The sequence below is a fragment of the Melospiza georgiana genome, chromosome 4 (assembly GCF_028018845.1).
Source record: "Melospiza georgiana isolate bMelGeo1 chromosome 4, bMelGeo1.pri, whole genome shotgun sequence".
NCBI lineage: Eukaryota > Metazoa > Chordata > Aves > Passeriformes > Passerellidae > Melospiza > Melospiza georgiana.
The window spans coordinates 16,620,720-16,647,774 of NC_080433.1; the positions used below are offsets into that span (position 1 = coordinate 16,620,720).

Here is a 27,055-nt window from a genome sequence, read left to right on the forward strand (position 1 = left end):
TATTCCAATAGATTTCGTCTCAATTTCAACATTCTATTCTATTCTATTCTATTCTATTCTATTCTATTCTATTCTATTCTATTCTATTCTATTCTATTCTATTCTATTCTATTCCAATAGATTTCATCTCAATTTCAACATTCTATTCTATTCTATTCTATTCTATTCTATTCTATTCTATTCTATTCTATTCTATTCTATTCTATTCTATTCTATTCCAATAGATTTCATCTCAATTTCAACATTCTATTCATTCTATTCTATTCTATTCTATTCTATTCTATTCTATTCTATTCTATTCTATTCTATTCTATTCTAATAGATTTCGTCTCAATTTCAACATTCTATTCTATTCTATTCTATTCTATTCTATTCTATTCTATTCTATTCTATTCTATTCTATTCTATTCTATTCTATTCTATTCTTTCTATTCCAATAGATTTCATCTCAATTTCAACATTCTATTCTATTCTATTCTATTCTATTCTATTCTATTCTATTCTATTCTATTCTATTCTATTCTATTCTATTCTATTCTATTCCAATAGATTTCATCTCAATTTCAACATTCTATTCTATTCTATTCTATTCTATTCTATTCTATTCTATTCTATTCTATTCTATTCTATTCTATTCTATTCCATTCCATTCTATTCTATTCTATTCTATTCTATTCTATTCTATTCTATTCTATTCTATTCTATTCTATTCTATTCCAATAGATTTCATCTCAATTTCAACATTCTATTCTATTCTATTCTATTCTATTCTATTCTATTCTATTCTATTCTATTCTATTCTATTCTATTCCAATAGATTTCATCTCAATTTCAACATTCTATTCATTCTATTCTATTCTATTCTATTCTATTCTATTCTATTCTATTCTATTCTATTCTATTCTATTCCAATAGATTTCGTCTCAATTTCAACATTCTATTCTATTCTATTCTATTCTATTCTATTCTATTCTATTCTATTCTATTCTATTCTATTCTATTCTATTCTATTCTATTCTATTCTATTCTATTCCAATAGATTTCATCTCAATTTCAACATTCTATTCATTCTATTCTATTCTATTCTATTCTATTCTATTCTATTCTATTCTATTCTATTCTATTCTATTCTATTCAAATAGATTTCGTCTCAATTTCAACATTCTATTCTATTCTATTCTATTCTATTCTATTCTATTCTATTCTATTCTATTCTATTCTATTCTATTCTATTCTATTCTATTCTTTCTATTCCAATAGATTTCATCTCAATTTCAACATTCTATTCTATTCTATTCTATTCTATTCTATTCTATTCTATTCTATTCTATTCTATTCTATTCTATTCTATTCTATTCCATTCCAATAGATTTCATCTCAATTTCAACATTCTATTCTATTCTATTCTATTCTATTCTATTCTATTCTATTCTATTCTATTCTATTCTATTCTATTCTATTCTATTCTATTCTATTCTCCTTCTAAAGAATAGAGAAACGATGAAGATAAAAATCCTGAAAGATAATAATGAACCTCGTGACTCTCTCACCAGGGTCCTTACTCAGCTGGACCTTGATTGGTCATTAAGTCAAAACAATTCACATGAAACCAATCAAACAATCACCTGTTGGACAAACAATCTCCAAACCACATTCCAAAGCCGCAAAACACAGGAGAAGCAATCAGATATAATTGTTTTCCTTTTGCTCTGAGGCTTCTCAGCTTCCCAGGAGAAGAAATCTCGGCTTTTTCAGAAAATATGATGGTGACAATAGGCTAAGAATAATCCATATTCTTTAGAACATGGCAGGTGTTTGATCAAACTAGTTTAGGAGGGCTTCCAACTCAGAATTCAAAACCCATCCCTTCAGACACAGGGGTCACCTGTCAGAAGTGAGACCTTTTGGACATATCCAAACACGTTATTTTCCATATCCATTCCTGTTGGGGTTTTATGTGCATTTTATTAATTTAATGTATTATTTTTTCTTTCCCCCTTTTTAGCAAGTAAAATGAGAGCGAATGTTTGATGTTGGATTGGATAGGAAAGAAAAAACACCCCTGGAATCTGTCACTTCATGTGAGCTGCATTTGTTGTTCATTGCTTCTCCATAGCGCTTCCATTATAAAAAATGCAACTGAACAGTGTAAGAGCTATTATTTGTGTAAACAAATGATAAAGTTCTCAAGGACTTTTTTTTCTTATTTTTAAATAAACAAATGTTTTCTACCCTTCCTGGGAAGTAAGATGAAGATTCTTTATTTCTAGTTCTATCAATAGTGACACTACATACATAATAAAAAAAAAAGAGGAAAATCATTGAGTGAATTGAGGTAAAGGGGGAAAAATACACAAAGCAGATGCAGTCTCTGCCATAGCAGCTTGAAAGGATGTAGTACTTTCCTCAACTTTTTGTGCAAATACCATCTGTGTGGAAGCAGTAAAGTTTGGATCTCAGACCGCACTGCAGTGATGATTTCTGATCATTGTTAGGGTGACATTTAAGACCACAAAATGAAAGGTGAGTCAGATTTTTTCTAGTGGGTTACTTGAAGAGAGAGATTCTCAAGCAGTTTACAGCAGACAGGTAAGTAACCGGATGCAGAGTATTTCACTCTTCTCTCCTCAGCATTTTCCACTGGGCGAACAGCTTGAGTGTGAAATTGGATCTTTAGGACTTCAGGTTGTGGTGACAGCACCTCTTTATTATTTTTAATTCTCTGCTACTGTATAATCACTGATTCTACAGTAGTGTGCACTGATCACACTTCTGTTGCTAGATTGGTCTCCATCACAATTTTGTTCTGCTTCTCTTTTTTCTTTTCTATTTCCTGGTACTCTGGGATGGTATAGCGACTCTCTTCAGGTAGTTAAAGCTTTCTGTAAAAAAAAAAAATCAAACCAGACAGCAATAACAGCAATATTTAAAAAAAAAAGAAAACAAACAAAAGACTCTGGGCAGCCTGAAAATCCACCACATGATCGGAAGTTATGTCAAAGGCCTGCTGCAAACACAACTGAGTATTTTTTGGGAGTGTCCTCTATCTTTTAGTGTGCAGTGCCACCCTATGACAAAGACAGGTAGGCAGGATCTCAGCAGGTGAGAGGCAAAACCAGGCCTTTTTCTCATTGCACATGCACACAGCAAAGAGGCACAGAGCATCCTCAATGCACAGAACCTATACCAGGGCCTGATTCTGTTGTTCTGGCTGTCAACTTTGTCTTGCTGAAGATCGCTCTAAATTTTAATAAACCACTTCCTGAAGGCTCTGCTTGACACAACAAAAAAAATCTGCAAAATCAACTCTTGGAATTAGTATTTGGTAATTTTTTTTTTAATCAAAGTCTTTCATATCTAAAAATCTTTCAAAATCACGGAGTGGTCTTCATTATCTGTTTATCCCTTAAAAAAGAGGGGCCCTTCCATCCACAGCAGGCTCCTGACCATGACTGAAAGGTCTGTGAGTGGAAGACAGGAATAAATGGACTCACAACTCACCTGGAAAATCTTGCTATCTTTTATTGTTTGTTTGACTTTTTTTGGTATCATGATGTGACAGGATTTGATACTGAGATTTATGAAGGGGCACCATTTGTGTTGACATAGTTTTTCCCCTCACAAACCAAAAAAGACTGCTAGTGTACATTCCTTAAGCTTTATTTGCAACATCAACCTCATTTTACAGTTGAGACAATAAAAAAATAACAAAGCTCACATACACCAAACAACAGCCAAAGATTACTTATTTACAGAGCATTTTTAAAACTTTTTAAGCAATAACATTTTACTAAAGCTTATGGACAGTTGTTTTAAGCAATTACTAAAAATACACATAGACTTACATCACACAATATTTACTAATTTTTCTATTAACAATACACCATTATTAAACTTAAAACCTTCTACTATCTTGCTAAATACATTTTTCTACAATCTTAAAATCTATCTTGACCAAGCCTAAAACTCAAACTATTGTTTCATATCTTTTCTTACTATACTATTATAACTTTTTCTACCTTCAAATTAAACAACTAAAACTATCTATAAGTTTCTCTACTCTTTCTGTTTCTAAAACCTACATTTCCCAAGTTTCTAAAAACCTTTTTTCCTTTACTATTTCCCACAACTCTGACTGACTTTGAAGCCCCAAATGCCACCTGTGTCCTGACCACAGGACACTGTGGGAATGAGATCGATTTCCTGTGGAAACTGACCATTATTTGCATGCTGTTGCACCAACAGCAGGAGGCAGAAACCATGCCTGGTTTCTCCAAAACCAAAGCTGCCAGCAACCAGCACCCTGCACACCCTTACAGCCCCAAATGCCACCTCTGAGCTGATACCCAGACTTTGGAGAAATAACTTCTTTTTCCCAAGGAAAATTACCTCCATTTGTGGCCACTTGCACTGGATGACAGTGGAGTGCCAACCTACAAATTTGCAAACTTCACTGGATTTCTTCAGAACTAAAGCTGACAGAAACTAGGACCAAGGATTCCCTTACAGCCCCAAATTTTACCTCTGAGCTGATACAGAGACCCTGGGGAAATGACTTCTTTTTCCCATGGAAAATGGCCTCCATTTCCAGCCGCTCATCCTGGATGATAGAGGGGTGCCGACATAAAATTTGCAAACATCTCGGGATTTCTCCCAAACTAATATTGCTTGCAACTAGGACTCTGGCTGCCCTTGGAGACCCAAACACGACCTGTGGCTTGACCCCAGGCCACTGGGGGAACAATATTTTTTTCCCTATGGAAAATGACCATTTTTTCATCTCCTGCCACAGCTGGCTGGTTGTGGGGTTCAGCCCCCTAAAATTGCCAGCATCACACAAGTTCTCCAAGACAAAAGCTGCCTCCAACTGGCACTCTGGCTACTCTTGGAACCCTAAATGCCATGTCCTACTTGACCCCAGGTCACTGGGGGAAGAAGGTTTTTTTCCCTATGGAAAATGGCAACTCTTCATGTCCAGTCGCATCTTGGAACAGAGGGGTGCCACCTCCTAAAATCGCTAACATTGCAGGATTTCTCCAAGACAAAAGCTGCTAGCAACTAGGAATCCAACTGCCTTTGGAGCCCCAAACACCAACTCTGAGCTGACCCTGACACACTGAAGGAATGAAGTTTTTTTTCCCATAGAAAATATCCACCATTCACATCCAGTCACTCTGGCTGACAGTGAGCTGCTGCCTCCTAAATTTGCCTATTTTGCAGGATTTCTCTGAAGCCAAAGCTGCCAGCAACTAGGACTCTCACTGCCCTTGGAGCTTCAAAGACACCTCTCACCTGACACCAAGACACTGGGGGTATAAGGGTTTCTTTCCCATGAAAAGAGGCCACTGCTCCGGTCCAGTTCCATGTGGCCTTATTGCAGGTCTGCTCAAAAACACAAATTGGCAGCTGCATGTGGATACTTGCAGGCAGGTTTAGGCCACTTTAGAAAGCTTCAATTCCTGTTTTTCCAAGGTCCCATCACAGATAATGAGCTTTTTAGAAATCTCTTCAATGGCACATTAGAACCCGAGTAGAAATTCAGATCTAACCTTTTTTTTTCCTTTGGTCTCACATCCCAAATTCCAATAGGATAGACATGTCCCTCCCCTTGGAAGGCAACCTCTGCCTTCCCCAGCTTTTGGTGACCGCTGTCTCCATCCTCCCACACATGCTCCTGTCCCTCCTCAGCAGGGTTGGCTTCTTCATCCTGTGGAGCAAACACAGGGACACTCACAAACCTGCTCATCCCAAACCTGGGCAGCACAGAGACTGGTGGGACCCTCTGGATGCCCCTATGCTGGGCACTGAAACAGGGTGTTGGAAATTTAACTCTGGGCAGAAACCAATTTTGGATTTACCCGGGGTCTGCTTGTTTGGTCTGTTAACTTGTGTGCTCACGAAAAGGCCTGCAGAGAGAACAAAGGAGACTCAAGGTGTTTGTGACCATCAGAGCAGTGGTGAAGCAGTGAACAAAGCTCCTATTCCCACACCCTCTGCCCCCCAAAGGCCTGCTGGGGCTGGACAGAGCAACGAAAACATCTAAGTTCCTACTAAAAATTTCCCCTTGTCCCCATAAACCCAGAGAAATCATGGCTGCTCTATCCCTGGAAATATCCCAGGCCAGGCCAGATGGGGCTTGGAGCACCCTGGGCTAGTGGATGGAATGGCAGGGAATGAAATGAAGTGATCCTTAAAGGTCCCTTCCCGCCCAAACCATTCCTCAATTCCAGGATGATTCCATGATCTCTCCCCATATTTATTTTGCATCATTTCCTTTCAAATTTGAATTCCCAAATTCAAATGATTTTTTAAAGGAGTACTTTAAAATTATTCCAGCAATATGAAGGGGGGCATCAAACATACAGGAATCATTCCTACACCCATCCAATCATTATTATTTGGAAACCTACTCCCTCATTTCTGTCCTTGTCTTCCTTTCCTGAAAAACCTGATGATCCCACAGTTTCTCTGAGAGATCTACTGAGATTGCTGGAAGCTCTGCTCTGTCTGAGAGGCAGGAAGGTTTACAACACCTGTTTTTCTGTATCTTTATCATTTAACCAGCTTTCCCCCAAAATGGTGCTGTGGGAGAAGTTTGGAATTACTAGAAAAGAATCAGGGTCACCTTTTTTCCTCATTCTTTTCCAACTACTTCCAAATTCTTGGAATCACCCTCAAATGAGGCCTAGAAATCTACTGTGAAAACATCAATCAGAGGAACATCTTGAAAAGAGAAAACAACATCCAACAGCAGCCAAAACAATCCCATTTCTATTCTTACCTGGTCCCACCTTCCCTTTGGGACAACCAGGAAGAACATCTCCATCATGGATTTCTGACAGGAAAAATCTCACAGCTCCAGGCTAATTGGCTCCTCCCAAATCCAGGCCAGCACTCCAGTGGGTTCTAAAGAATAAACAACAGGCAAGACCATCTCAAGGCACACACCATGAGCTGGGTATCACATTCCTCACTGGAACTGAGGTATTGACACATTTCTGTGACAGCCAGAAGTATCTCCATTTCCTCACTCTTCCATTCAGGAGAAAGAGACAACAGAGTCCTTAAACACCCAGCATATAATCCCAAAAATGCAGGGAAAACCACCTCACTCTGGGGAGAAACATCACCATGTCCAGTTCTGGAAAGTACCAAAGAGCAGCACTGGAAACATTTCCAGGCATGGAGCCTCCAGCTCTGGAAATGCAGCTCCCAGGCTTCTTCCCATGCAAACCCCATTCTTGCCTGGCACTGAGCTCAGGGAGAAATCCCCACCTGTTTCAGCAGCCTGGCACAGAGCATATTCCATGGACATCCCAGGAGGGTGTCCCTGACCACGGAATGGGGGTGGAACAGGATTACTTCAGGAGTTTAAGGAGGATTTGAGCCAATTCTCAGCTTGCAGTTCCCAAGCCATGTCCTCTGGGCTGCCTTTCCCACACCTCACTGGGGAGCAGTGGCTCCTCTCCCTGCACAGCCAGTTGCTATGCCCTTCCCAAAACCACCAGACAACACAAGTGATCAAGCCACTGTCTGCTCTGTTTTCCATACTACAGCACTTCAATGCCTCCCGAGTCAGACAATCAGGATATAGGTTATAGGCACTGGCACAAAGCAGCTGCTGCACTGGAAGGGACAATTTTAGTGGCTCCTCTCCCCTTAGCTGGGAATTCACTGCTGCCAAGAGCCTGGCAGTGATCACGGATTTAACATTTCCTACGGATTAATCCCCAACATTAACTTCCAAGTGCTGCTGGAGCATCTCTCCAGGGAAAAAACTGTGCCCAGTTTCCCAGGATGGATGGGAGGCTGCCCCTGATAAGCTGAATCTCAGCAGAACTTCAGTAATTACTGAAGCTTCTTAAACAGGGACTCATTTCCAGGTCTAAGGCAGCTCAAATCCTATGGCTCATCAGGATTCCTAATAAAGAGCATCAAAAATGTGTCTGTGTGGAGGAATCTTCCCTTAACCCAGTTTCAGGTTCCAAGGGCAGCCAGAGTCTAAGCTGCTGGCAGCTTTGGTCTGGGAGAAATTGTGGGTTTTAGTGGGCTGGCTTGGTGGGTTCTCAGAACATCACAGCAGTGGCAGCAACTCTGTCTCACTATCCCCAAGCCAAACTCTTCAGATAAATGCAGAGATGGAAGATTGTGCTGCCACCACTTAGGCAGGCCCCTCTTTGCACAAGTTATGGTGCAGTTAGGATTAAAAGAACTGTAAACAAGTCTTCAAGAAAAGTGCTCAAACTCCTCATTCACTCCTTTTCTACTAATAACAAAGTCAAAGCGGATGCTCTAAAGCAATTTAACAGCACTAGAAAATCTAGTATGCAGAGCTATTTTACCACACATGGTATTTCTTGCTCCATGGATGTGTTAGCAGTTGGGAAACTGCTCATGGGAAGTTGGGTGGTTTGGGGTTTTTTTTGAGAAAAATATATATTCTGCATTTTTAGGAAAAGGGACCATCTGAAAACAAATGAAGCCCTCTAACTTCAAAGGAACACTGCATTGAGTAAGGCTATGGACAATTGTTCACTGATCTCAAGCTCTGTCCCCCAGACAAACAATGCTGGAAAACTGGTAACAACAGATCAGGAGAAGGCTGAGGTCCTGAGCAGCTTTCTTACCTGTCTTCAATGACAGCCTCTCTTCCCACATTTCTCAAGCAGATGGACAGCAGGATGGGGACTGGCAAAGCAAAGAGTTTTTACCCTGAAGAAGCACAGATCAGGTTTGCTTGACTCAGAGAGCCATACCTCTAGAAACAGAAAGAAAAGAAGGCAGAGGTTATTGCTGAGCTGATTGGAATGACTTCCTAAGTCCCACACGTGTGACAGTGAGTATTTCCCATGGCTGCCACACCCTGGTGCAATGCTTTCCAGAAACAGTGAGGTTTTCATCACTCTTCCCAAAAAAATCTGGTATTCCAGACTTTAAACCTGGGTATTCCAACAAAATGACAAATCTGCTTTTCCAGTACTATTCATTATACCCTTGGATATCTTGGGAAGCCAGCACAAGCAAAACACAGCAGCCCTATGAGTGGAAAACACAGTATTTCATATTCTCTTGTATAGGTAAGAAACAGTCATGGATTTTGTTTGGCTCTCCAGGGATTCCTTCTCCAATGTTAAACGTGGCAGTCCATAACTTCTGAGCTCATCATCTGATGGATGATGTGCTTGGAGAGAAATGAACCTGAAAGCTTTGTATAGAACTTTGGCATTTTTCATCTCATGTCATCTCACAGGCACTGCTAGGCACTGCTGCGTCTTAAAATCCTTTGTATTCATTTTTCTACAAAAGTTTCCAAAGGATTCAACTTTCTGAAGCCATAACAGGCACTGCAGAATAACCAGTGTTTCAGGAGCCCTCTGCCTTGCTGTTGCATTGCAGTTACGCTTCATACTTGACCAGGAAAAAAGGCCAACAAACATATTCATCACTGATTATGAATATCCACATTATAGTCTTATGATTAATTATCTATCTACTGGCAGCACTTCACGGCAAACATTTCAGATCAGAACCAAGAGATCTAAATTTTTCTCTTGGCAAAGGAATGGTTGAACTGCCCCCCTCCACAAACCTCTGCTGTTGATATCCTATTTCAAAGGCTCCCAAACCTTCTCAGTGATTTCTCATGGGCATCTCCTCACAGCACTGACTCCTTCTTCTCAGTACTGACAACAAACTTCAGCCCACAGCACAGCCAACAAAGTCCATCTCTCTCCTCACCCAGCTAACCCACTCTTTTATAGCACTCATCCTTACTGGACACAGCTGTGGCCTGTGAAGGGCAGGCCTGCTCCTAATCTTTGGTGATTAGCACAGCTGCAACTCCTCAGGTATGAGATTGCCTTCTGCACTATTCCCTTACATTCTATCCCTCCACACTCTGCAGAAATTTAAAAAGTACCTCAGAACAACAGGTATTGCAATGGTGAAAATTATGCCAGTCCCAAACAGTTGTGTAGCCTGGATGGGATATTCCTACTCCATACACAGGATTTCCTGTGATCTATGGAGGCAGGGGTATTGTCCTGTGAAAAACTGCAGTTGGGTGAGGAGGACAGGTAGAGACTGCTAGGTGCTACATTAGAATCACCATATAAAACATTACCAAAGGTGTTATAGGTTACAACCCCAAAACTGCTTTCAGTAGTGGAGTGAACCTGCAAGACAGAGGATTCCATCTTAGCACAACACATGGGATACTTTTGAGCCTCTCAGAAGAAATGCTGTGAAACTTTTCGTCTGCCAGAGACAAAAAAACTTCCCAGAAGCTGGGAAAAAAGACAAAATGCCCTCCCAAGGGTGAAAGAGATGGTTAAAGACTGCTTTCCTCAGTGTCAGTGTACTAAATGTAAAGCAGGACTGTTCCAAATTATTCCCCCACAGCCCAGGAGAGAGACAAACTCCGCTGAAGTTGCATTGAGGTTTAGGTAGTCAAAAAGATAGCAAAATTTAACTCTACTCCAGGACACCTCCCATTATTTCACCAGCTGTTTTAAGAGAATATCTTTTATTACTCATGCTTTTTATGGGGGTCCTTTTTTTTCTCAAGAAGCCTTGTTGAGAGCATGTTTTCTTTCAAGATGCTACAGGCTGTTTTTGAATGGCTGCTCTAAATTGTCTAAGACAGAACAGAATATAGCTTCCTTCTGTCTGAGGGGTGAGCAGCTTTAAGAGGCTCATATTTCTCTTAATGCAGCTGGACAGGCTTTCTTTCAGCAGAAGCAGACTTGAAAAAGTGTTCGCTGCTATATCATCTCATTTTATAATCAGAGATTGCTTCTCAGAAAATATAAAGTAGTAGGCAATCTAGAAGAAAACGGCTGAAACTCCAGGGTGCAAAAGCATTGAACACCAATATTTGTGAGGTTTCCCTTTGTCATGCTCAGCTGAAAGGATGAGAAACATAAACATAGGAAATTCCAATGAAGCATAAGAAAAAGCATTTTTTACCACAGTAGTGGTAATGCAGCTATGTTGGCTCATTTAATTCTACCTTCAAGATGAGTCAAAGCTGGAAGTTTGGATGAATTTTAGATTAGGATGCCTCTGAAAACCAAAAGAAAGCTCTGAATGCTTTATGTTCTTATTCTGTCGGCCAGTAGAGGGAGAAAAAAGAGAGGAAATGGGAAATCATTCTTGATTCTCTGTGGATGAACAGCAATTCTCTGTCATACAGGCACCAGGACTTCACTGCCCCGGGGCCAAACTTCTTCTGTCAGAGCCAATGTAACAGATAAACCCACATGATATTTAGTTATTGGTTTAGATATTGTAACCACACTGAACATCCTGCTACATAGCTAAGGTCACAGACTGCATCTATCTGTAATCTGCCCTGGCAGCTGACCCATGGCTCTGGAAAACCACACTCAGCACAGTTTTCCACACACCTAGAGCTGCATCTGTTGCATTAAAGTCTGTGTTTCATTTAAACCTTTTTCCCCCTAACAAGACTGTAAAATGATCAAATGTGCCCCAGCCATTCACAAGGTTTTTCTCTGATATAAAGGGAAAGAAAGAATTTTTTGGTGTTTACTTCCAGCAGCTATCCCTGGACTGAAAGGGGACAGGTGAGAAGATCAGTCCCTCACCCCAAATTTTCATTGCTTGCAATATTTGATGGCAGAGGGAAAGAGTACTGTCCTGAAGCCCAACCAATTGGCAAAGTGAGGACCTCATGAGGGGTTTGTTCATGTGCAATACTGATACAAATTCACCTCACAAAAGCTAAATTTGCATCACTTCTAACAGAGTTGCATCTCTACGCTGCTTTTTTATATAGCAGCAGCTTATAAATGTTTCATTTATTGATGAAATAAAAATTGAAAGTAATTGACAGACAAATACAGGAGAATAAGTTATAGTTCAATCTAAAATTAGATCGTTCTTGTCTGTGTCCAGTTTCAAACACAGTTATCCACTTGGCTCTGGCCTGATGGAGCCCCAGGGTGAGCAGGATCCAGGTCACACAAAGCTGCTCTGAAACGAAACTGCACAAGCTGCACCAGACATCTCCAGCAGCCCCTCTTCCACTCCAGAACTCCATTTTGGTAGTTTCAATCGAGTTCTGCTCTCAAAACAATATTTCCAGAAGAGCATAAATTGTGTTGAGTCCCAAGTGCAATTTCCAGAGCTGAATGTAGGGCACATAAAAGCCACTCAATGAGCCCGCAGAGTGACAATGAGTGACACAGAGCTCTCTATGTACAACAGCCTCAGGAACAGCCCTTTGGAAAAGTTTTGCTAAGCCTTGAGCCTGGTTTTTGATTGAGATGCCTGTGAAACTTCTGTCTGAGGTCTGTAACTTGCCATGCACACTTAAGTAAGGTTATGTAGAAGCAACTGTAGTTACTCCTACATAACCTTTTCTAGAGGTGAAAAATGTACGCCTTCAGCAAGTCATTCAGGAGAAAAATGGGAAAGAAAAACATGATAGAGATTCCCTCTCCTTATTCTGTCCTTTTAACGTGTCAGACTCCATACCCTGCTGAATTCCATGGCAAATGAAGAAGCGTGGTGTGCACAGCTGAAAACTAAAGCACAACAAAGGATGGAGGGGTTTTTCCTGGGATTAATCCAAGCCTTAAATGAACACCGAGACGTGCCCACGCGGTGGCAGCAGAGGAAAGCGAGCAAACAACCACGGGAAGCCCCAAGAGCAGCATCGGTGACCTGAACTGAAGCATTTCTTAGGGAAGGGCACACCTAACAGCACACACCTTGAACATTAGGGTGATCCAATGTGCCGAGCATCCGTGACTGCCCAAACCCAGTCTGAGGTCTAAACAGCACTGAGATGAACAAGCACGTCCTCACCTGGCACTGCTTAGGGCAAAGCTGCCCTAAGGAGGGACAGCAGATGCCCGAGTTTGCAGAATGCAGAACACCACACCACCAGCCATGGGGGCACCTTTATTCAGAGGGTATAGCAATGCTGTGATGGTATGATGCATCTGACTCCATTGCTATCAGAAGGCTAATTAATTACTTTTTTATACTACATTATGCTATACATCTAAAACTGAATCTGCCAAGCACTCAACTGTACCCCACAGCCCAGAATCTCGTGACTGTCAGCCAACAGTCCCAACACACACACACGCTAGGCCCTGATAGGCCAAGGAAACAAAACACCATAATTTTGGGTAAACAATCTCCATACTGCACTCTACTTTTGCACAAACACAGGCACAGCAAATGATAAGAATTGTGTTTTCATTCTCTGACGTTCAGAGAATGCAAAACCCAGAAATATTCTTGGGAAGAATTGTGCCTTGCTTTTCTCTGTGAATGTGGCTACAAGAGGGTGGTGAGGCCCTGGTACAGGCTGCCCAGGGAAGCTGTGGATGTCCCATCCCTGGAAGAGTCCAAGGCCAGGCTGGATGGGGCTTTGAGCAACCTGGTCTAATGAAATGAGTCCCTGCCCATGGCAGAGGGGTGGAACAAGGTGGAGTTTTAATGTTTCCAAACCATTCAATGACTGATTTTCCTTCCTGCACCTCACAGATTCTCCCAACACCCAACAGCACCTGGAAGCCAGGCACAGATTTCAGCTGGAAACTGAGCAGCAAGAGCAGGCAAAGGGCAGCAAGATCTGCCAAGGTTTCCCTCTGTACCCAGAGGTACAAACACAGTGAGGTCTGCAGCCTGCCACACATATCAGCAACGTGCCCTTGGCCCCTAAGGAGTCTCTGCTATTGCTTGTAACTCTGGGAAATAAAAAATTCAACTTCAAATCTCAGCTGTAGGGAAACCTGCAACTCTCACTTGCCTTTGGTCAAGTGGGATGGAAGAGCTGATGGGGAAAAAAAAGTGCCAGGACCTGCTTGGCCTCACAGCTTCATGTGAAGACCACAAGACAAGGGTGGTCTAGATTGAAACTGAACTGTCCAGCATCCTCCACACAACAAGCTGTACAACAGCTGTTCCCCAGCTCCTCACCACATGCGTGCCCACACTCATCTTCTCTCTCCCAGGAAAACTCTTTCAGCTGACACAGGTAAGGAATAAAGAAAGAGGAGCTTAATAAAAACAAAGATGGACAAGAAAAACCCACAAGCAAGTAAATCATGTTTTTCTAGTCTAGAAACATGTGGTATAACTGAGACTGTTGTATCTTTTTAGAAGTATCATCTCTGCTTTCCCTCTTGCAAGCTGGATGAGTGCATTCTTCCTTCTGCCTCACCATCTAGAACGGCTCCCATAGACAAACCAGTCCCCAGGTTTCTAAGTGCTGGTGGGCCAGGTGGACATTCCCAGTCAGGCCACCTGTGGGATGATATTTCCAGCAGATCTCCCAGGGATTACAAGGGAGGAGCAGGACATAGCATATATTTTGCTAACTCTCATGATTTTACCTTGGGGGAAAAGACTGTATTGAATTCCACCTGAGCTAGAGAAGGGAGTGATGGACTAAGGAGCTCCTCAGGCTTTTCACAGGAGCTGTATTTCCTGAGAGGAACTGCTGGGAGAAGAGAGGGACATTTACAAAGGAATTCAGGCCAGGAGCATGCCATTATAATTTGCTGTAGTGAGCAGACACCAATGTATAACACACTGATTTCCAGACTCCAATTCCTTAAATCTGGCACAATTCCACCTGGCTGGTCAGAGGACCAATGACCCATCACCCTTGAACACAAAGGGGGCAATACAGGCTGAGAGCATTTCTGTAAGATGCCTTAGGACAAGGAAGTGAAAAGAGCTGGAGCTTCAATCTATCTGTGCTTTGGAACCACCTGAGAGAGGCAAAACATGGCTGGACATAGCTTAGGACAGGACAAGTTAATTAGGACAGGATAAGTCAATTAACAAATAACATCCACATCACTAAGTGCTTTGAATTTTAAAAGGTATTTTGAATGGAAGAGGAGCCTGTTCCTCCAACTCTGCTGAAGCCCCAGCTGATTTCTACCTTATATAATCACCTTTTCAATAGACTGGATGTAAGTTAGCATTTACTAAGCCAGAAACCACTACTGTCTCCAAAACTGCAAGCTGAAATTATTTATGCTACCCTTGACATGCATGAATTTCAGGACCTGCTAGTCAGCAATGGATTTTTGCTGGGTTTTTTTACAGAAATATGGCATTTAATAGGTCCATTCAGGACTAGCAGCCAAGCAACTGTGAGTTCCTCTTGAGCAGGCAGGCCCAGCTAATTTCAAAATGGATTGCTCTGTGAAGGAAGCACAGCACTTCCCAGATCACAGAAATGGTTTACTGGCCCAAGTCTCATATAAAATAGACTCTTGGTGAGAAGCTGAACAGCTTTAAAATGTGTCAGAGAAACCATTAGGTGATAAAAATTCACAGAGCAATTTTGCAAGAGAAAAAGCATAAATAAAAAGGGTATAGTTTCTCTCCCAGACTTTCCTGTGAGTCAGCTGCATTCAAAGAGATGTGCCACAGCTAGAAATGAGCTAAAGGCAATTAAAAAGTTTGGCTGCCTGTGTCAAGCCTTCAGCTTGTACTCATGCACTTTAATCAGAAAAGCAGCAATTACATAAACAGTGCCACTAAATTAAGGGAGAGCAGAGAGTGCAGCCAGCATAGATCAAACCTTGAACGGGTCTTGAGAAGGAAATAAATAGCAACTGATCCTTGTTAGTGTGTGAGAGCATTCATTCTGCGCCCAAAAACAACATACACACAAAGAGCTGACTCTTGCAAGGAAATGTAGATGCTAAAACACAGCTTCCAGCCAGCACAGGCAATCTTACTTCAAGGATATTCTGCTCTGCTTTTGATTTTGTAAGGTTTTAAGTTATGGCAATGTTACAGATTCTTCTGGGAGGCCTCTCACATACAAACATGACAGGCTACTTGGAGTGTAAAAAGGAAGAAATCTGAGCCCCAACATTAACCACAAGATAGGCTGAGGAAAAACGTAATCAAAATTTCACACCACTCATCTTAACTCAGCCCTAGCTAAAATTTTAAAAACCCCTGCTTATAAAAGCAATAGCTTGTAGTTTCTTGCTTAGCTACTTTTAAGCCAAGAGAAAAAAAAATCCACAAAGAGAAAAACTAATCAGGAGAACATCTCCATTGCAGTGAGGCAGAACTTTCCTCTCTGATAGGACAACCAGCTTGGTGCAGTGAGTGCAAAGAGGAGGACATTTCTGGCAGCATCAGGATGGCTACTTGATAAATTGTGATGAGAAATCTGTTTGGGATTTCACAGTGCCATAAAAAGCCAAGTGCAGAATTCAAACAAATGTAACTATTGCCAGGCAGAAACCTTTCTTCTCCCATGACCTTAACAGACAACCTCCAGAGCCAGGGACCCAGAAAACCAGGAAAGCTTGAGCTACAGCTTGGGCTGGTGCAGGATTTGGTGGCCAGGAGAACCTTCTCCTGATTTTGAATTTCTGTGTTGACCCTACAGTCATACGGCATGCAAGAGTTGCAGCTGGTACAATAAACACTTACTGTGCCCTCTTTAAGCCAAAAACCATCAGTGCACAAGTTATTTCTGAAGGGAGGAATCAGAAGCAACATTTGCAGTGTGGTAAAGCTGCTCTCCTGCAGTGAAGAGCTACTCTAGAAAAAAAAGGCAAGTAGCAATACTGTGTAGATTAATTTATGATTACCCTTGCTTCAAACAAGTCTGGGACTGGAGAAAAGAGCTCATTAGAGTCCACACTAATGGGAATTACTTGTCACACTTAAATTATGCAACTCTCCTTTCCCCCAGCATCTATGCCTCCTTCCCCAGTACTGCAGTGCCTCTTCCTTCAAAAGATGTAAATAATTCTTGGTTCTGCTGCTCCCTTTCCCTCAGGGGTATATTTAGAATATAAGAGCCAGACTCGCTTGTAAAAAGGTGGGGAGGGAAAACTCCTCTGCACAAAGTGCTGCACCTCACCCTGAATTGTGTGTGGTTCTTCTCTTACCAAATGCCTCTGCATCAAACAGATGGTCCTAAAGGAGATCATCCAAAATACCCCACATGCATTTCAATTCTAGCTCTGCACTGGAAGTCCAAATTATTTTACCTGATTACATTTTCCTTAGCAGGCCAGTAGTTCCATCCCTGGCACCCAGCTGCCCATTTCTAGGTCAGAAAAGAAGAAATGTTCAGAGGAGTATTAATTGCTGTCCTTCAGCTTTGCCAGAAGCTTTCCTAACCCTCTTCCTCCAGTGAAATTTAAGGCATAAAGTCCCCTCTGGAAGGCCAGGGGGTTCTGTCACCACCACAAACTGAGATCCTGGTTTCACCCTGCAGCTCTGTCCATCTCCCAAGGCACGGGCAGCACCATGGCTAGGATGGGGCTGTCACCTCACTGGGCAGCACATCTGTGGGAACCCAGAACATTCCCCTGGCTGTCCAGGATGTCCAATATCCCTGCCCGGGGGCTCAGAGACCCTGGCACAGAGCCCAAGATGCCTGTGGGTTTGATTATGACCCGTGGAGCAAATTACCAACCTTATATGAAGATCAGCAAGCCATGACAGTTTAAGTAGAATGATAGTAAAGTTATCACAGGGTGGAAAAGTAGATGTTGGGGTTTTGGTATGGGGGTTCAGGAGGCAAGATGGAGGGATCTGGGCATGTCCAGCCTTTCTCCTCCTTCTTCTTGGCCTCCATCTTCTGCTGTGATGGTGGCACTTTTAGATTGGTTTAGAGTAGAAGGTCCCTGTCTAACATAGGCGATAGGTATTGGAAAGTAATTGTAAACATTATATACGTAGTTTTTAGTATAAAGACATAACTCCCCAGGGGCAGGCAGAGTGCCTGGAACTGTCCTGCTGGATGGACCTTGGCAGGACAGGAGAAAGAATTTTATAGATAAGATACAATAAACAACCTTGAAAAAGAGAAATGAAGTGCTCTGACTCCTTCTTCAAGCGTGGGCCTGGGAAAAGAGACTTTCTAACACACAGTGACCAGCTAGAGACCCCGACTCACATCCTCTTTGCAGGTGTGAGAAGGGGTGGCTGGCACATCAGGAGCCCTGAGAACAGCCTTCCTTCTGCCCAGCTCCCTGCCACAGGAGCAGGCATGGCAGCCCATCCTGCCCCCACTGCCTGGAAGGTTTCAGTCAGGATGTCATTCCCCTAATGCCACACACATTTTCACAACAGGAAGCCTCCCTGCTCTGTGATACAGCACTAAATTGCAAACACTGAGCTGCTCTATTTGCACAGCTGAAGACACATTGAGGAAATCACATCTTTAAGCCAAAACCCCAACAACATTTGTTGTGATGATGGCAGAGCAGTTTTTGAAAGTTGGTTAGAACATGACAAGTCAGTCATCAGCAGCAGCAGCCTGACAAAATACTGCAATTTACAGCTCTGCTAGTTCAGGGGAACTATTATTTTTGCAAGGATTGACTGATGTTTTCTGAACTGAGCTAGAATATGAGGTTTTCTTTCCAAAAGCAGCATGAGATGAGGATAGGAGAAAGAAGGGTTTCTTTTAAGCAACAAATACACTGGTACTTGGTACATCTAATAAATCAAAAGTTGCCCACGTGATCTTTTAATTGTGGCACCAGAATGAGCTGGTATAACAGCAGGCTGAAGTTCTTCAGCCATTTAGCAGCAGATGGCTGCCAGGTTCTCTTGGTTATATGACACCACATTGCTTCATCTCACACTCCTATGCTTGTATTTCAATATTTATGTGGACTGTGATAAGCAACACAGAGATGGAAAAGAGCCTGCTCTCTTCTGTTTAAAACATGGATATGTGTGTAGTGCACAGCAGTGCTGAAAACAGAGGAGATGGAGGCAGGCAGACGTTTCCTGGCTTGTAACTCATTGATACAGGCTGATAGAGCTGAGCATTAAAATCCTTCTTCACAAATACACTTCACTTCCAAGTCTAGTTTTTAGGTACCAGTTCACAGGAAACTTTGAGTCAGACACCACCTTTCCCTCCCCTAAGAAGGCAAATCTAAACCCTTCCACTTAAAACTGAGGAAAAACAACTGTTTGGCAAGTGGAATCGTGTCATTATGGCCCCCTTGACATCAGAGCTAAGACTAAGGGCTTGGCATAGATAAATCTCTCAGAAACCTCAAGGCACATTCACAATGGATAAGCCAGCACACCAAGTTCCAGATCAGCTCCTTTCCAGCAAGATAACACTGCAGCCAGAGCAGTCCATCTTAGTTCCATGCTGCTGCAGCAGCTACTTCCCTCTGGTAAACCAGATTATCCCAGAGGAACAGGGCTGCCAAATCTGTTTTGACAGATGAGCACCACTTGTGTGCAGGAGTTGGCACTAGCCATGCACCCAGATGCTGAAGGATAATATTTTCAGGGCACCTTTCAGGAACTGGATAGATACAAGCACTACAGCACCACAAGGTTTACTGCAGTAAAAAGATGATTTCTGAAACAGAGTGCTCAAGTCTGGACTTCCAAAGAGAGAGGGTTTGGAGGGAAGTGACCCAATTCCCAAACATTCACCCTGTACACAAGACAACCTCTTCATTGAGGAGAAACACACAAAAGCCCCACACTGCAATACTGGCCAGCTTGCCATGCCTGTCAAACAAACAGCTGTGTGGCCACCAGGAGTCTCCCTGAAAAAGGAGGAGGAGATGGCCAGAGTTTGTCAGACAGCCAGAGACCAGCTCAGTGCTGCACTCAAACCTGCCTGGCAGAGGGGCAGGAGCTGTGCTGAAGGAGGGGTGGTACAGCTCTCTTCAGTTTGCAGATGAGGGGACAGCTTTCTCCTCCCCAGACACTGAGGTGTCCCAAGGAGACCCTGGCACCACGAGGTATCTGAGCAGCAGCAGGGGTGACAGAGGCCCTGAGCACTGAGATACCATGAGAGTGATCCCATCTCCCCCGAGTCCACTGCCCTTTGCTCAGCCTCCACCTTGGCTTTGCCTTCACCAGAGTTTCCCAGCTTCCCATCAGAAGACACAGCCTGGCTCCCAGATGAAAAATGTTTCACACACTGCAGGCAGCATTCAGGGAGCAGGGGAAATCTCTCTTGGCAGTGCTCCCAGCCTGAGCTGCCACTGCCCTCCATCAGTCACAGGTGCTCCTCCATGTCAGAGTAACCCACGCTTAGTGCCAGCTCCTGTCTCTCCCCATCCTGCTCAGCATCTCACAGCAGTGTTTGCTTCAGCCCCAGCACCTGCAAGTGGGTTGGTGTCACAGATCTGCCAATGTTGGAAAGCAAATTCCCATCAACCCCAGGTACAGCTTTCCTGCTCTAACTTCTGTCAGCCCACTGCTTTTCTTGCTTCTTCTCTCCATCCCACCAAATATCCCACATCAACACTGCAGAACAGATGAGACAGAGCTTTGATAATGTGCTGTACTTGTCCCTTGCTGTACTTGCTGGATGCCTGAGAGCACTGTTTTAATGAATCACAACAGGCTTTCTCCTGGTGCCATTGTCTGGGGCCACAGCACAGTCAAACTGAACATATTTTGAAGGCTGTTTCTAAGAAGATGAGAGATGGGACCCTCCAAAGAGACATGGGTCTGGGGACTTGAGTGAATACACTTTCCTCAGGCAAGTTTGACCCAGGACATCACTCCTTTGGTGCAGAAGCCTCCCATCATCAGTGCACACAGAATAACTATGGAATTTTCCAAGAGGATATGGTGAAATCCATGTGCTTTACAGCCTCCTTATTCACACACACTGTGCTCATGCACTGGCTCTGCTCAGACCATATTTCCCCATGCTTAATATTTGTCCTCAGTTGTTCTCCTTCCCTTCCCCCAAGTCCTGCCCCAAGCTGTGCACAGCAAACTGAAAGGGGCAACTTTCCCCAGCTCTGTCCAACCTGTCCACTTTATATATACATATATAAAATCTAAATTATATGCCACAGCAAAATATTCCTCTAACAAGAATATCCTGGGGTTTAGACAATGGGTACAGACAACTTAAAAGCTTTCTTTTGAATTTCAGCTCCTGCCATGTCAGACATTAATTTACTACCAGCACAGAGGTGCATATTATGTTAGTGCTGTTCAAACCAGTCTTTATGGAGGGAAAAAAAAAAAAAAAAAAGAGAACAGCTCTCTAGGGACATGCCTGCTCATTTCTAGCTCATTAACTTTAATGTCATATACAGCTCTGACAGCTTGGGAAGACAGAATAGGTGATCATTGCTATTCTCTAGATCATGTCTAGCCTACACTTATACCTTAAAGTCACATTCCTGACCCTGTGCTTTAAGCAGACAATAAGTAGCAAGCCTGCCCAGAGGTTTGTTGTTCATTTCACTCTTAGCATCACACACAAGCACTGGGCACCTTGTCAGAGTGTTACTACAATCATTAACCTTGGCACAGCTGCATTGGTGGCACTCCAAATGGCACCTGATGCAATGGGTTCCTGCAGCTCTGGGGGTTCCAGGCCAGTCCCAGGAGGAAACCCACCCAAACCAGTGTGTGCAAGCAGGGGGGTTGACACCCTTCACATTTGACAACAAGCATTTTTCCCCTGAGAATTGTTCTGTCGACATTGGGCGAGTAAGAAGGAAAGCAAACATTTTTTCTGTCTAAACCTTCCCCCATAATTCAGACAACGCTTTCAACATCTGCTGCCAAACAACTCTCATGCTTTAACACTTACAATCACAGAGTCACTTGTAGGAATACCAGTGAGGTCTCAGTGCCCTTTGTGCTGTGCTGACACAGAGCCTTAACTTGTACTCTGAAGTTTTGCTGCTGTTATGATCAACACAGGGAGTCCAGAGGTGGGTCAGTCTCTCACCTCCTCAGCCACCAGACCCCAACACAGATGGAGCCCCCATCAAATCCACAGATCTGATGAAACATTCTGCACCTATGCCACCATCATTGGGGTATCCCATAAAACAGAGATGAAGGTTCAACAGAGACATACCTCAGCCTGATATGATTTACCAGGTACCCAGCAAAGCGCATACTCCATCTCTGCTGCCACCAGTGCCAGCAGCACAGGATGCTGCACAGCAAGGTTTGAGCTGCTGGGGAGCAGCTCTGGATGCATGCAGACCTGTGGGAACACTAAGCCCACCTGTTTGCCAGGATTGACAAAATGGCTTAGAAATGTCTCTTGTCCTAGCAGGATGTGTACAGGCTGGCAATGCCCTGGGTAAACAGCTCTTCGCAGATTTTTCAGAGAGCTACATTCTGCAGGTAAGAATAATTTCCTCACTCTTTCAGTCAAAATGGTATTTATAAAGCATTTCCATTACAAGAAGCCTTCACTTTCCAAAATTAGTTTGCCAAAGTGTTTCAAATCATCTCAAGTAACAACAGCAAATTAAACAGTACATAAATAACCTGTATCACACACCCACCAGCTTCCACTGATCACAAGGGGCATGAGATAGGAAAGGAACAAAACTGGAAGTGAAGAATATTTACTTTCCTCAGAAACTAGTGAAGGAGAGGATGAATCTGGGGGGGGGGGGGGGGGAAATAAACTTTAAAAATAAAATAAATCAATCCACTAAAATATTCTTATTGGTAGAGGTGGTTCAGGGAAACCTTGTGAGAATATTAAGGTTCACCACATGGCTCTGCTCCCCCTCTTTTAGTGGTGCTCTGAGTCATGTCGTGGGAACTGACCTTTTTACAGTGGGCCCCTCTACCCCTTCTGTGTGCCCCAGGACAAGGAACAGCCATCTCATAAGGGCAGCCAAGCTCTCAAGCAAAAGTTAGCACAGGTGGCTTAAGCTGTTTATTTTTCTACTTCCCGTTTAGAGTGTCAGATTGCAGACAATGGTTATTAATTAATTAATCAGAGGTCAGTTACATGTTGAGACCAATCATCCCTTCCACCTTTCTTAAACAAACACAATCCAACCCAAAAACGAGTTTAAATAATCACTCATTCCTCAGGGACGTTCCTGTGCTCGATTTGGTGGCAGTGCAAACTGCAGAGATGTGAGGACACCACCCATGTGGGAGTGAGCACTGAATTGACTTTCTGCAGCTTTGGATACATCAGAGCATGGAAAAGTATCTTGGAATGATCTCAGACAGCAGCTTAAGGCAAAGCACATTCAGCAAATAAACATTTTTACAACAGCAGCACTGCTTTGTGGCTGCCATGGTGTAACCCCAGCTGGCAGCCAAGCCCCATGCAGCCACTTGCTTGCTTCCCCACCAGCAGCATCAGGGACAGAACTGGGAGAGTAAAAGTGAGAAGACTTTTGGGGTGAGATAAAGGAAGTTTAAGGAGTAAAACAAATGCCATGCATGCAAAGTAAAACAAGGAATTAATTCACTATTTCTCATGAGCAAGCAGGTGTTCAGACGTCCCAGGACAGCAGGACTCCATCATGGGTAAGAGCTACTTGGGAAGACAACCATCACCACCCTCCAAACATTTCCTCCTTCTTCCCACAGCTTTATATGCTGATCATGATGCCACAAGGCATGGGACATCCCTTGGGTCACTCAGGATGAGCTGTCCTGGCTGTGTCCCCCTTGTGCAGCCCCAGCCTCCCCACAGACTGGAGGTGTGAGAAGCAGAAGAGGCCTTGGCTCTGTGCAAACCCTGCTCAGCAGTACCAAAACCATCTCAACACCCTTTTCAGCACAAATCCAGCCCACTAACTGCCGCCTAGTGAAGAAAATTACCTCTACCCCAGCCAAAAGAGGCACAGTGGCACATGTGAATGGAGAAGGTACCTCATCATTTTCAGAGCTAGGGTTGGAATTTCACCTTGAAAATGCGTGTGTGCACACGAAAAAGCAAACAGGTCTATGCTGACGGTGCTGCAAGTCTGGTGCATTTAAATATGAGAAATTTAATTGCTGTGCTTTACTTCTGAAGCCCAAGACAGTTGCCCAAGCAGATGTGCTGATTCACAGAGCAGTGAGGAACACAGGTAAGACAGAAGAAAGGAGGATGGGGAAGATTGGACATGGCTCAAATAGCTAGAAAGGCAAAACAGTTTGCTTCCACAAAACAGAAGAGACAGACTGGACACATCTTTCCAAGCTCCAATTTTCTCTGATCTGAGAGCTCAAAGTACTAATTTGCTTAATGATGCCAAGGCAGCTCTGGTCTTCAGAGAGAAAACTGTCCACCCGTGTCAGCAGCTGTGCCCTTGCCTAGGAAATGAGAGAATGAGGGAGGTTTCCTTTTGTCCTTAAGCTCAGAGCCCACTTAGCTGTGTGGGTCCCTGGGCCTGTGGCAGAGATGGAGGCTGGGGAGGTGGGCAGTGGTAACAGCAGCACCTGGCAGAATTAGTGCCTAACCAGGGGAAGAAGCATGAGAAAGGTCACAGAAGCATTAACAGACTGAGCATGGGGCTCTGGTTCTGTAGAGCAGAATGCAAAGGGGCAGAAAGAGCAACAGCTACAACAGGAGTCTCATTTTTACAGGTGTACACCATGAAATGACTACAGTCCCTAGATCACTACTTAAGCATTCAATCATCAACACTCAAGATCTCAAATAGATCTCTTCTTATTATTGGCCATTTCTCTTCAGAACAGACGGATTAACTTTTTTTAAATAGAACAGCCATACCATACTTTAAGCTCTACTTCTCAATCCTCACCCCAAAATCATAACAAACTTACCAGATGATGTTTTCTGAGTAGAGCAAGTTGAGAGAAAGCCTTTCATGGCTACTACAGCCCTTTGAAGGAAGGCCACTGTCACTGCTGAACCTCAAGATTTTATGGGACAGACAGGAGTGTCATCACAGAAGTTGCCTGTTGCCTGTAAAAATGACCAGAAAGGGATGTGAACCTTTTACTCTTGAGGGCTGTAAGGCACAGTCTTTCAAAATGCAGTGTGAGAAAATATTCCTCTACTAAAAACCCCCTTAACTCAAAATCCTCATGTCATTCAGCTCTGAGCTCATGCATTAGGCTGTAGACATGGCCAGAAGAGAGCTGGCTGTACCTGTAACCAGAGTGGTGGCCTCCCTCAGGCAGACAAACAGCTACAGACACCCCCTGTAACCACTACAAGTCACCAGTGGCAAATACCCACTGCCTGCACCACTCTGGCCAGAAGAAATCCCTGCCCTGACAGGCAGCCCCTCCCTCAGGCTCCTTTGTACAAGACACCATGCAATGCTCACAAGACTGCAGGGCATCCATATCCTCTGGGGAATGAATCACTGGGAGTATCTTGTCACATTCCCATTCTCTGAAAAATCCCTTTGCCCAGGATTTTCTCCTGGGAAGCCGAGGAGCAAAAGGAAAACAATTTTATCGCATTTACTTCTCCTCTGTTTTGCTCATGTGGAATATGTTTGGAGATTGTTTCATTGATTCTGGTGTGAGTTGTTTTCACTCATTGGCCAATCAGGGCCAAGCTGTGTCAGGACTCTGGAGAGAGTCATGAGTTTTCATTGTTATCTGTTTAGCCTTCTCTAAGTATCTTCTCTGTATTCTTTAGTATAGTATAGTTTAGTATTCTTTAATATAATATAGCATCATAACATACTAAATTAGCCTTCTGAGAACATGGAGTCAGATCCATCATTCCTTCCTCCATCTGGGGGGAACACAAATACAACACTGTCTCACATAGTTGATAGCTGGCACTGAAGAACCTTGTATTCATAAGTGTTTTAACAGTTTAAATTTCCAGTCTGTGCTTCTTCTCCTATGTATAAAGGATACTTGTACAGCTTCCCTTTCCCCACAGTGTCCTACCTAACCAAGTCAACAGTTCTTCAGTCAGGTTGGCACCTCCTCACACCCAGCAGAGCTGTAGGAGAAGCCCTGCCTGCCTTGGCCCCTCTGTCTGACCTCCTGCCTTGTATTTGGCACACTGCTTTGGACACACTGCAATTTGTCCTCCTGCAAGTTAAAGTCTGGGAAAGAGCATCTTACACAGACTCACACAGTGCCAGGGCACAGCCATGCCATGATTAGGACTCCACACCCAACAGGTTGGATTTCAAAAGTATTTATAGGAAAGGAAAGGTGATTAGGCCAGCTGACATAACTTCAAGTGTTAGCAGAAATCCCTCCAGGAGCATGGAAGTGTGCCATGTAAAAATCCCTCGTCCATCAGCTAAAAAATACTTGGTTAAGCTCCCCCTTTACTCTCACCCCAGCATTAATGTGAGCTCTCTCTCACCTAGTAACTCTTTGGTTAGCCCAAATCCTTCACACACCATCAGCTGGCCATGACAATTAGACAGATTTCTTTCAGTCCAGAAAGTTCAGGACTTCAGGGGGAGTAACAGATTTTAATGGGGCTACAAGTCTCCTGTGGCAGCTGCAGCACAAAGCAGAGAACAAAGTCACAATGCTGCATACTTAAGAATTGGCTCTTATTTCCTAGGGATAGCTATCAAAATGTGAGCAAAGGCAAAAGGGATTGTAATGCCCTTTAAAAAGAGAAAAGAAAAAAAATCAAAGACAGGATACTGGTCCAAATCTATTTTGGTCATATTATTCATTACTTCTGAAGTTAACCTTTCATATGGTTTAGAAGTCTCTGGTATTGCCACATGAATGAAAATTTATCTCTTACCCTAACAAGGCACAATAAGGGAGGAAGAAAGGGAAACAGATGAAAGTGCCAGGAGATTTTTAGCACCACAGTTTAGCATTGCTATTGTTAGCCCCTCAGCTCTGCCACGTTCAGGCCTCTGATGAGAGCTTTGCCCAGAGCTGCCAGGCTTGTCTGCCCCTTGCTGGAAGCTGGGTACTGGCACCCACCAGCTCTCCTAACCCTCCCTGAGGAACGTGCCCAGTTTTCCAACCTGCACTGAAGCCCCCATGGATTCATTAAAAGCCACATCACAGATGTCTGCAGGTTTTCACAGGGCAGTTACAAAAGCCAGGAGAACTTGGATGCTCACCTGGTGGCATTTCTGTCTCACAGGGGTGTCCCAGTGACTGCAGGATTCCCTCCCAATCTGGAAGGATAACAACCATGCCAAGCTCATCTCCTCAGGAATTTTTGGGGCATTGAGAGGTTTTGCCCTGGGAAGAATAAGAATGTAGAGCATTAAATTAATCTTTAATATTAAGTTTTAAAAGGACCCTCAGTGGGTACTAGAACAATTCCTGTATATGACCCTCATTGAAACACATGCTAAAGATATTCTGAAGACCAGAACATAAAATGCTCATT

At 43.2% G+C, this 27,055-nt stretch overlaps 1 long non-coding RNA gene across 1 annotated transcript; it reads right to left on the reverse strand.

Annotated features, from left to right (window-relative positions):
* Positions 1–6,694: 6,694 nt before the first annotated feature.
* On the reverse strand, positions 6,695–24,661 carry LOC131082871 (uncharacterized). The gene is made up of 3 exons (XR_009114388.1): positions 24,532–24,661; positions 8,628–8,758; positions 6,695–6,906 (listed from the first exon to the last, which is right to left on the reverse strand). It is a non-coding gene; the product is annotated as an uncharacterized LOC131082871 (long non-coding RNA).
* Positions 24,662–27,055: the final 2,394 nt, after the last annotated feature.